We start from the raw sequence: 11,332 nt of genomic DNA on the forward strand, positions 1-11,332 counted from the left end.
GGCTGCAATAAAAACGCTAAACACTGTTCCTTTTTGTCAGGTAAACTGGATACTTTAATCGTCAAATTCTGGCAATAGCGGAGGTCACGAGAGACGCCGGTTTTACGGAAATATCAATTTTCAGTTGACATTTTGCTATGAGGAATAAAGTGTATTTGTTATATGCGTACAAGTTTACAGATGACGAAAAACAAAAGCAATATTTATAAAAATGCTCGCACGAGGCCGAAGGAGAAATGATTGCAGTTGTATGCAATCATTAAGCTTGTAAGCGTTGTATTGCCAACATGTCAACTTGTCTTGTCTTGTCTCGTCTTGTCTAGATTGGTGCTTCGACTTTTTATATGCGGTTTTTCAACATAATTGGCTCATCAAAAAGTGGGCTACGGATGGTACAATTGCGTATTAAAGCGCTAAAGTCGTTGTTACAATGTGAAATGTTTCGTGCAACTTGTCTCGCAACGATTTTGGCCGTTGCAGGGCACGTTACATCTGTGAAATGTTCGTGCAACTTGTCCCGCCGCAATGTCGGCAAAACATTGCGAGACCAAGTTGCATGAAAAATCATGTTCACAGGGTAAGCAGCGCTTAAACAAATTTCCTGTGTCGTTGCGTGAGTTTTTTCCAATTCATGAACATCTTTGAGGTTATCGCGTTTCTTACCTGGTATTGAAGACGTGTTTTTATAAGAACCGTATTAATATAAAGGAACATTTATTTATATTTCAAACCAACAATTTTTTTTAAACCCTTACCGACAGCCGAAAAGGTCGCATATAGCACCAAAAGAATGGACCTAACTACATTTTATTTTTAAACTCGCAAACATTAATTTTCCGTATTTTCTCTTGAATTTTCATCTTTCGTATTTTCATCGACGATTTACGGTTGATGTGATTTTTATGAAAAGCGTAAAGGAAATGTTCTGTTGTCTTAACATCCATAAAAATAGATGAACTTGGACACACCTTAGGAAAATATCTTTAGCAAGCAAAACAAAAGCGTCCTAAGTTCCGAGAATGTTATGAGATTACCGTTCTAACAACTCTGCCTATATTTTTTCGCCGTCTAGTTCTTCCTCTTCGATATTTTTACCGAGTGCAAACATTTTGGACGACGACCAAATGGCTTCAACTTGTCCCACTAATCAAAATGTCGGTTTTGCGGATCCAAGAGAAGCATTTGTTTATGTTTTTATTCCCCCGCTACGTAAAACAAAACTCTTTTTCATCAAGGGTCGGGTTTCTCGGGCGAAGGGCGGCTGTCTACTGTTTTACAAAACAAAAAAAGAGTACGTGAAACTTATTACAGATGGGGCGTAGATTTCGGACTTTGAAAACAAATTGCAGATCGGATTGATTAACAAGGTTGAAGTAAGAAAAATCTTCGGACGACATGGAAGCCCAAGAAAACTTGACGTGGGCCACGACCTCGTGAAAGGCCGAGGTCGAGGCGAATTTGTCAAATAAACACGTTCATCTGAAATAGAAATGAGGTTGTCTCTTGACTTTGTGTAAGACAAGTCTAAAAATAATGTTATTATTTGTTTTAATTTTGCAGTTTCGGATCTGTCGCAGATAGATGCCGAAAACTACAGAGAGTAAGATCGACTAGGAAAAGCGATCGTCTTAATGCTTAAAGAATGTTTGCGAAAGAAAAAAATGAAACACGAAGCAAACAAAGTATGGCTAAATGGTATTGTTGTGTTATGGAAATCAATTCATAAATTACTAACTTGCTAAGGGCTATTTTCGGAGCACACTGAGTTTAGGAAATTCTTCCTGATATTGGTAAAAATAATTCAGGTCTATCATTGCTTCAAACCAAAAGCATAAACAGCGTTTTTCATTTAGCGCAAAAACATCGCATTGAATGACTACGAGAGTATTCTACACGCAATAGAGTCTCTTTTTTAATGGTCTCGGTTCGACACGCTTGAAGTGTTTCATGTGTTCTGAATATCAAGCACCTTTAGGTTCAGGCAGTTTCGATTTCGAAAAAAACGAAATGTCCCTATCTATTTGATTTTTCGTGTTTGCGGACAAGATGTTATAAATGATGTAAAAATGCTTGAGATGTCGCTCTATTTTCGATCGAAAGCAAGTCGTTCCGCGAAGAATCTAAAGGATACAAAAAATCGACAATGGTTGCGTTGCAGCGCAGGTGAAATACTTGACCTCGTTCCCATGTGCTAGTCTTTCCCTAGCCTTCTCTGTTGCTTCGCTTCCTTTGTGCTGTGTTTTATCTTCTTCGGACATGAGCTGGAATCTTTCTCCTTGCTACAATCAATTCTAAAAGAGAGCAATTCACGGCAAATGAAATAAGGAAAAATTGCTCTCCGGCATTGCCAAAGAAACAAACTCACAAAACACGAAAAACCCTCTGGTGAAAAACTGAACTGACGGTCAATCTATTAAACGCGTGCTAATATAGAAAACAAGACCGCATTTTCAGTTTAACCGAAAGGAATCGAACCCGAGATTCGACCCAGACGAAACGGCAGGAAAATTTGACGCCGCAGAAGACGTTCATCAAGAGGTTTTAGTCCAATTATGAGGAGAAACTAAACAACAAAAAAAAAGAATAAATACGACATCAGTTTACCGTTTTGTGCATGAAGGCGAAGGGCCAACCGCTCCGAAAGTGTGCAAAAAAAATGTTCATCCGATACGTGAGATGTGTCTAATCAATTACTTGCGCGAACAAAAACACTACGTGATTAGAGACAGGTTATGCAAGACGCATGGAATGCTTTCGCTGGAGTGAGTATTTGAAATTAATGCTTATATTTAAAAAATAACAAAAATGTCGGCAAATGTTGCTACTTAGTAGTTACCTTAGATCCTTGTCGAGGAGAAGGCAAATTGGCGATCATATGTGTGACACCCACTGAGTTTGTTGACATTCTCCGGAACGTCGGACCCGAAATTTAATATAGCCTAACGGTAATTCAGATCTTAAAAACAAAACCGCAAAGAAAAGTAATTTTGCAACATTAGGGCAATGGATGACTTATTATTAAGAATCTGCTTATTTTTTGGTTTGCCTTCATAAACGTTTACTGCCGATTTTCAAACTCGATTCTTAAGAGGTTTCCGAAGTTGCGTTAATATAAGAAAGGTCTCCAGATAGCATTTATTGACGCGAACCGTCTTTTGTGCTCAAGGTCGCATTGCAAAAAAGAAGCCATTTTAAATGCTATAAACAAAATGCTCCGTTTTCTGTGAACAAGAATTAGGATCGATGCAAAGCTCACAGTTTTAATCGTTGAATAAAAACTGGTCTACGTCAAGTTACCATTTTGAAATTTTAAAGCAAAAATGACTTCCCGCAGGATAATCCTTTACCGGCTTGTGGCATATTAGGACAAAAAAATTCGTTTTTGTTATAAGTCTTTTAAGGTTGTAAAGGAGTGGTAACTGATTGGCGTAAGAAGATCGGTTGTGACAGTGTGATTACCCTGAGTGCGTAACTGAAAAAGTTCGTGAACTGCAAATACGCCTTGTTTTACAGTTGCATCAGGAAAAAGAAAATTAAAAAAATTAAAAAAGTAAATAAAACAACCTTCAGTGTTGAGTTAAACTTTGTAAACAAAAAAAGTGGACTTCATTTTTTCAAAGCTCGACAAATTGAAGGAGGGGAAAAAACAATTTGGCTGATAAAACAACAATTGCACGAGGATTTTGTGTGACACGTTGGCTCGCTACGATTGATAAATAACATGAACTGTAGCTGATTCTACACCAAGGAACGTTCAGTTAAAATTATCCGTGTTTATCACGCTGTTAAAATATCGTTAATTTCTTAGCAGATATAACGTTTAGTGTACAGACACTCAGTTGTATAATTTTTCTTGCCTAAGGAATCGTAATAAAGAATTGGTGTTTCCAAGGAAACTGTAATCGTAGCACAAGAATGCTGTTAGTGTAAACGCGTCGGGTCTTTTACTGGAAAGTCATAAATTTACAAACTGCCACTGGGTTTGAGACGCCAGATGAAGTTTTTGTACACACTAGGAGTTAACTCGGCTAACGGATATAAAAGTTTTCCCTTTGATATTACGTTTTTTTTTATATCTTTTCCAATGCCAGAGGAGTGATTTTGTTCGCTGAACCTGCAAAGAGTCGGGCGGACACTTTAAACTTTGGATGCGAAAATTTAAATCTGAAAAACTGCGTTTGCCCAATTTCATGCAATAGTGTTTCATTAAGGTTTAGACAAAGTTAGAAGACATGCTTGTTTTAGTGGGAAAGCTCTAACAGATAGGTTGTCCGTGAAACCGAGCTGTTACTTCTGTATAAGATTTATCGGACAAAATGCATTTGAAATCTGAACAAACATCAGCTCGGGGTTGTCCAGTGAAAACGATCGGTCAGTTCAAGCAGGTACAAACTACCAAGTTTTGTATTATTTAACTTGTCTGCCAAGTCAACTTGAACGGATATATATCACAGAATTCTTCGACTTTAAATTTTTGTGTTTAAGGAGCCGGAAAAATGCTGCCCAAATATTTGAGTCATTGACGGACCTAAAAGGCTGGACAAACTGAAATTAATTTCACCAATAGCAGCATTCCAGGGATTTAAAAATTTTAATCCAGCTTGGTTTTTGCCTGAGATTTATCATTGGCACAAGCCTTTACCAAATACAACGCACTGATAATCGTTATTGGTCATTGTGCAAACTTTACGTTTGCAACAACTCTTGGTGCAGTCGGGATCCCCGTTGCAATGGGTGGCAAACAACTTGAGACGTCAAAACGGCGTTCACGTTTGAAGCTTCCGTTTTCTCGCACAAACGATGGAGTTCGGTGGTTGAAGTTTTGGCAGCTTATTTCAGCTGATGTGGACCTGCTATTACCCACCCCCCCCCCCACCCCCAACCAACCAATATACTCACAGAAGGACCGTCACAACAACCGGGAAACTTCATCCCCCTACTCTTCTCGAATAGTGTGCGGGGTCTCTGGCCGGCGTAATAGGCGACAAGTAAGAGTGCCAAAAGGCCTTCAAGATTGATGATTCTCATGTACACAGCATCCAGGTGTAAGCAGCAGGGAAAATCGTTGAAAGGAGCCAACTTCATCACGCTTGTACAACCATGGATGGAAGAGAAGGCAGTGGCTTCTTTTGACAACGGAAGACCCATAAAATAATAGTATCCATTTATCGTTCCAATTTCAGCCTCGCCTTTTTTGGTTTCTTACAACTTGACAACCCATCCGCTAGGAAGTTCTGACAAACATGGAGCCACAAAAGTACTTCTATGCCCCCCCCAAAATCGAAATCGAAGACCTTAGCTAAGGTGCGTTCGATTGACCCGTATTGCGGAATAGGAATACGTGGAATATAAGTTACAAAATCCTTCGTTTTTACGGAATGGGAACGATGTGATCCCATTATAAAATTGTCAAACATCTGCTAAGATGCTATTTTAAACATATTGTTATTATTCTTGCTGCTTCGAAAACGCGCCAAAACATACCGTTTTCAATCAACACTCCAAAGTACTCTTATTCCGGAATAGGGTCAATCGAACGCGCTGCAGTCCTTCAGAATCAGAAGGTCGAAAGAGGTTGAAAGTTAGAGGCCATCAAAGTCCCGCCTTAGGTTGGGCATTGAATGATGGGAAAACTCCCTGGGTGTGGAAAGCGCCCCTATCATCACAAAAACGGTTTTTTATTTGAAGAGAAAACTGAAACTGACATTTCGGCATGGAAGTGAGACTCCTGGCTCGTGCCACGTGAGGTGAATTTCTTTTTAGTCCTCGATCGTCTCGCGCGCGATCCGCTGGCGCGCGCGAAGCACCATTGGTAAAAAAATAGTGGTTTTAGTCACCGGTTCTGACCGCACAACCTTCCTCCCCAGTATGCCAATGTGACCAGTATCACGTGACACATATCAGCGGGGCTCAACGTTTAGAGAATAACTAGGGAGCTTACGTACGCGCGTTTTTGAGGGGGACGCGAAACCGGCAAACCGGAAAGGATATTCATTTCGCGTGCCAGGACAGAGGTGTCTCCCAGATTTTTATACTAATCATCTCTAATGGAGGAAAAGATACTTGGCAATGTAAATGTGGTTGTGTGAAAAACCGGTTAAAGAGTGGAAAAGCAGCTTACATTCGGTTGCCGTTCGGCGTCGCAAAAAAAACGCGCGTGCTTAAGCTCCCTAATATCGTGTCAGGGAACCCATCAGTCCTGTACTTGTAGATTGTCTAAATCCAGTTGACAGCGTACATCTGGATATTGGATATCCATGTTAAGGTCAATTGACACCTGTCAAAAACAAGGTATACGCTGACAGGTATCACGTTGATCATATCGCGGGCTTCAGTTTGTAGGGAGGCTTCACCGAGGTTAGTCACTCGCACTATTGGTGTTGCAAAGATGAGTGATGATGATGATGATGATGATGACCGAGGTCAGCTGGTTCTTTTACTGTTAACTGGGTTTCGAAGTTGAATCGCAGGGACTCAGGCTAGGTTCACTTATTGCAAGAAACAAATACAATAATTTGTTTGTTTGTGTCTTGTTTGTGTGTGTATTTATTTGTTTGAGCAGGTTGAAGTATTGGCAGCTCATCAGCTGATGTGGACCTGCTATACCCACCCACCCCATATACTCACAGAGGACGGCCACAAACACCGGGAACTTGTGGTGCGTTCTCTAACCGTCCCACAGGGAACTAACGGACATGGAAGATCATTTGGGGAGGACGGGGCCTTACGGGGTTTCTAAGTCCTTATTCCGAGAAGGACTTGAAAGTCTAACCATTTGCGGATGTGAATTACAAGGACAGCACTTTCTCCTCAGTTATTTAAAGACCCTGATCTAATCCGGCTTTTTTGGTGTTGGTACCGGCCTGAGTCGGACTCACCGCACCTCCCGCATGGCAGCCCGATGCTTCAAACAACTGAGCCACCGCGTGGCGTGATAAACATAGTATATAGGCATTTGAACTTGCACGTGTCATATAGCGAACCAACGTACATCGTCAGTAAGTGACGGTTTAAACAAATTTCGTTACTAGTGCACTTAGTTTGTCAAGGTCATTTGGTTTTATTCACCTACATGAATTTTTAAAAATTTGTTCCAACCGTCACTTCTTAAGATGTGTGTTGTCTCATACAAAACGTCAAATTAAAATTCATTATTAATAATTTTATCACCGTAGTTTGTTGATATTGTTTTTGATCAAGATAAAATGACCGAAAACCAAGAGTATTTATGATGTTACATGCAAGTGTAAGAATAAACTAGACGATCCATGAGCGTAAATTGGTTTGCCTGTGGTATGTGTTAAACAAAAATAGAAGGCCCCACTGAGTTGGGTGGTATTGAACTGCGGTCAGCTTTCGGTTAAACAGTTAATTCTTTCAAGTGGAGGGTCATTTAGAGCCATTTGAGGGGTCACCCAGACGTCGTGCCTCGAGTGGCCCTTTAGACTCACCATGTTCTCCCGTTGATTATTTGTAAATGTCCTGGTCCCGTTTGTAAATGTGCTTGGTAATAAATCAGTTTAAAGATAACAAATACGCGCTCTTGAATAAACTCACTCAAAATTCTTCTTTAAAAGAGTCTGCCAAAAAAAGCATAAATGCAAATTGCTCTGACAGGACGTTTTCCTGCATGTCATGCATGTCTTGCAAGTTGCACGAAGCAAACGTTTATTCCACACATACGGAATGGCTGGACATGTTTCCGTTTATCAGAAATAACCCAGAATACAAAAAAGCGGTGAACAAACATCAGATATAAACAGCTGATCATGTGAAAGTACCTTTTACTTGGACGTTGTCGTATGCTTTGTATACATCTTCAGAAGGTGGACGGTTAATACAAAATTGGACTTTAAAGATACATTTAATAAGATTAATGATCCGTATATTTAAAACTCAAAATTTTGTTTTAGCCGGTCACTTCTGAAGATGTATTTACAGAATGAAAAGAACACACACAGTGTTCTATTAGGAATATTTAAGGGGAGTATCTACCGAGACCGGGACGAATTCAGACCGGATATCTACTTGTCCGGTATGGAACGAAAATGCTTGGTGCCTGGTTTCGCGATGAAACATGATTATGTTTTGTCTAAAAATAGTATGGGCTGACCGCAAAAGCAGGACATATGCTTCGGTGGGGGAAAGCAGTACATGTATACAAAAAATATGGTTTATCAACGGAGTTGATAACGTAAAAGGCTTTTAGAATCTCTGTTACGGGTAGCCAAGTTACATCATCAAACTAGCCAGTTGCGTATAAACCCAATTTTTGTATACTACTTCCCCACCGACGTCAGCAACAGTTTCTTTTAGAAACTACCCCCTGCTTTCAGATGTCTGGCTGCATAATGTACTCAGCCTTATCGCACATCCTCTTGAACACTTTTCCACAGGGCGCTTGTGTGTCATGACAATCACGCCGAAATTTCGTTTGCGAAACAATAGCGCTCACCAGTTTCATCTCACCTTTCAGAATACCTGTCTCGACAAGTGACAGACCCTTCGTAACCGAATGCGGGCGCATTTCCTCGTCAGCATGTCCATATATATATTTATATAATAACCCAAGTTATTCACGGATTTTGATGGCGTGTTGCCTATGATCCTATTAGAGGACAGACGCCCGATTGAACGTCAACCATCAGCTTTTATGCGATTAAGCCGTTAATTCTTTATTATATAAAAACAAATAGAATTCCATGTTGCCGTGGGCCTGTATCAATAATAGATCACAGAAGACGTCACAAATGGGGTAAGAACTATTAGTTGTACACACTCGGCTATCGCCTCGTGTGCCACTTTTTTGTTTTTATCACTAATATTTACCTTCCCACATTTTGACGTCATCTGTGATCTATTAACTGAAACAGCGAAAGGGCAAAATGGAATCTATTTGTTAAATATCACATAGTGGTCATTTTGTTTTGGAGATGCTTTGGTAGGTTACTCGGTCGCGCAAGTGGTACGTCAAAACAGGACGTTGGGAGCACTGAGCATTTTATTGAACCACGAAGGCTCGGTCCCACGGGCTCGAAATTTAACGAAAAAAGTCCAGCATCCACACATTTGCGACAAGATACAAGAAAATTTAGTCGCAATTTGGGGAAATTTTAGTCGCAAAATCGCCGCGCTGCGTTGTGTTGTCAGCGATTTAGCCAAAAACTACGAGGCCCGCAATACTTGTCCGGTAAAGAAACCGCTGAAAAGGGCGAGAGGATCGAAAGAATGGAGCTGTGCACGTAACAGCGCAGCTTAAAACTACCCTACAATTCCGCTATCTTCAGAGGAAATTCACCACGAGAAACAAAATACATTTTGTCATTTCATTTATTTTATTTTAGCAAAAGTAGCAACAAGTGGCAACTGCTAACCCTTTTGTCACGAAAAAGAGCCGAAGGTAACAACAAGCTCGCAAATTTGCGGGACTTCTCGCAGATAGCTTAGTCGCAAAGGGAAAAATTAGTCGCAAATGCGACTGTATTTGCCGCAATTCCGAGCCCTGCATTCTAACCCCACCTCTGTGTTTGGTCAAACAAAGTGGACCTTTAACTAAGTACACACAGCTTTGTGTTCACGGCTTTATCCTACGTGTTATTGTTGCCCATGGGAGGTTAGGCAGCCATTGCTAATTGTGTTGATTTGAGCACACCCAATGGCGCCGGATTGTCTGGATGTCTGCATTGTGCCCACGAGTATTAATGGGCAGCGTTGGTTGCGCATGGCATTTTGATACCTCTCGGCAGCATTCAACTTACTCATGGTAAGATTGTTGTACTCGGAAGAGGCTGGGGGATTTGTTGATCATTCACACATTTCTACCTCGAATCACTTAAAATCGTTAGCGGCCTTCATTTAAACAAGTCTGGAACCTCTCGTTCTTGCACTAAGAATTTTATAAATTATGTACGCTTGGATTAGGACATTGCCGTCTGGGAATCCGATTCGATGATGACCGGTCCACGAAACAAACTGGTAGTCCAGTCAATATATTGATAAGACCCCCCATCACCAAAATTGCCAAACAGAATTTCATTGTCTTCACTATCCATATTAGGAAAAGCTGTCGCGATCCACCATATCAAAAAGTCTATGTAAAATCTCCGAAGGGGAAGTGACTTAAACTTTGTTACTTATAAATCATACCTCTATTGGGTACAAGCATGAAAAACGAGGCTACATACAATAACCTACTTTAAATGTATTTCTTTTATTGCAAATTTACTAATGTCATTCAAACAAGAAAGATAATGGATCCAGACATGTCTCACAAGTTCTAATTCAATGGGCAGGACAAAGAATCACGAATTATAATCCTTTTCCCTAGTACGTTTCTAATTTTAAATAAGCCGTTAAAGATCAGCAGGTGGGAACACAGAATAAATACAAAACAACTTGTCTCGTTTACTTTCGCTGATGGAAACAGCACCGGCTTAATTGAAATAAAGTAAAGCTATAAATTTCTTTGAGGTTGTCTATTATACCTTAGCAGACAGTTTGTTCAATTTCTGGAAGAATGCATGAATCCTTAAACACTCATGCACACATCGTGCATCTCTTCACTTTCACAGTCAGCCGGCTGGAACAGAGTTGGTGCAACCTGAGCCTCTACGCTGACACAAGCAGTTGAACACTCTAGGTTGTGTTTTCTGCAGCTACATCTAAGGCTGCATGGCAGTCTGTGGGAGCAGTTGCACTCTCACAATTTGACAGGAGGGATTGAGGTGCTGGAGGTAAGTGTGTCATGATAGGAAGAAGCAAACTTTCACTGGCCCTTCCATACCCATTCTTCTGCTGACATAGGTTCTCCACCCCCTTCCACTGTTGGACATTGAAAGTGACCACCACGTTATAAGGCTGTGGATATTATCGTCTCGCTTGCCTGCTGATGTATGGAGGTTAAGCATCTGTGGCTGAACTTGCGAAGTGTTGGTGGCTACCTGTTTCGCAGTACCGTCGGTATCGAAGAGAATCCAGTCCTTCGTCAGGATCTTGCCATTGTAAACACAAAACCAGCGGTGCCTTTTTCAACCACTGCGGCAACATCCTCCTTGGATGGCAGATGTGTTGGTTGAACACTCGTGCTTGATCTGCGAAAATGCTGGCTGGCGGAAGAACTTCTTCACCCTGTGAGACGCCCTTGACCAATACCATAGAGGCAGAAGTGGTATCACACCCAAGAGATTGCATGGATTGAAACAACATGTGACTGCATACCTCTTGACCAAGCTTCTCCTCAGCACTTTCAGTGTTCCAGACCCGCCGTTTTATCGAATTGGCTTTGGCTCAGGCTGAAAGAATAACTCCAAATGCATCCAATTCCGTGTGATTA

Source organism: Montipora capricornis, chromosome 8 (assembly GCF_036669925.1).
Source record: "Montipora capricornis isolate CH-2021 chromosome 8, ASM3666992v2, whole genome shotgun sequence".
NCBI classification, from domain to species: Eukaryota; Metazoa; Cnidaria; class Anthozoa; order Scleractinia; family Acroporidae; genus Montipora; species Montipora capricornis.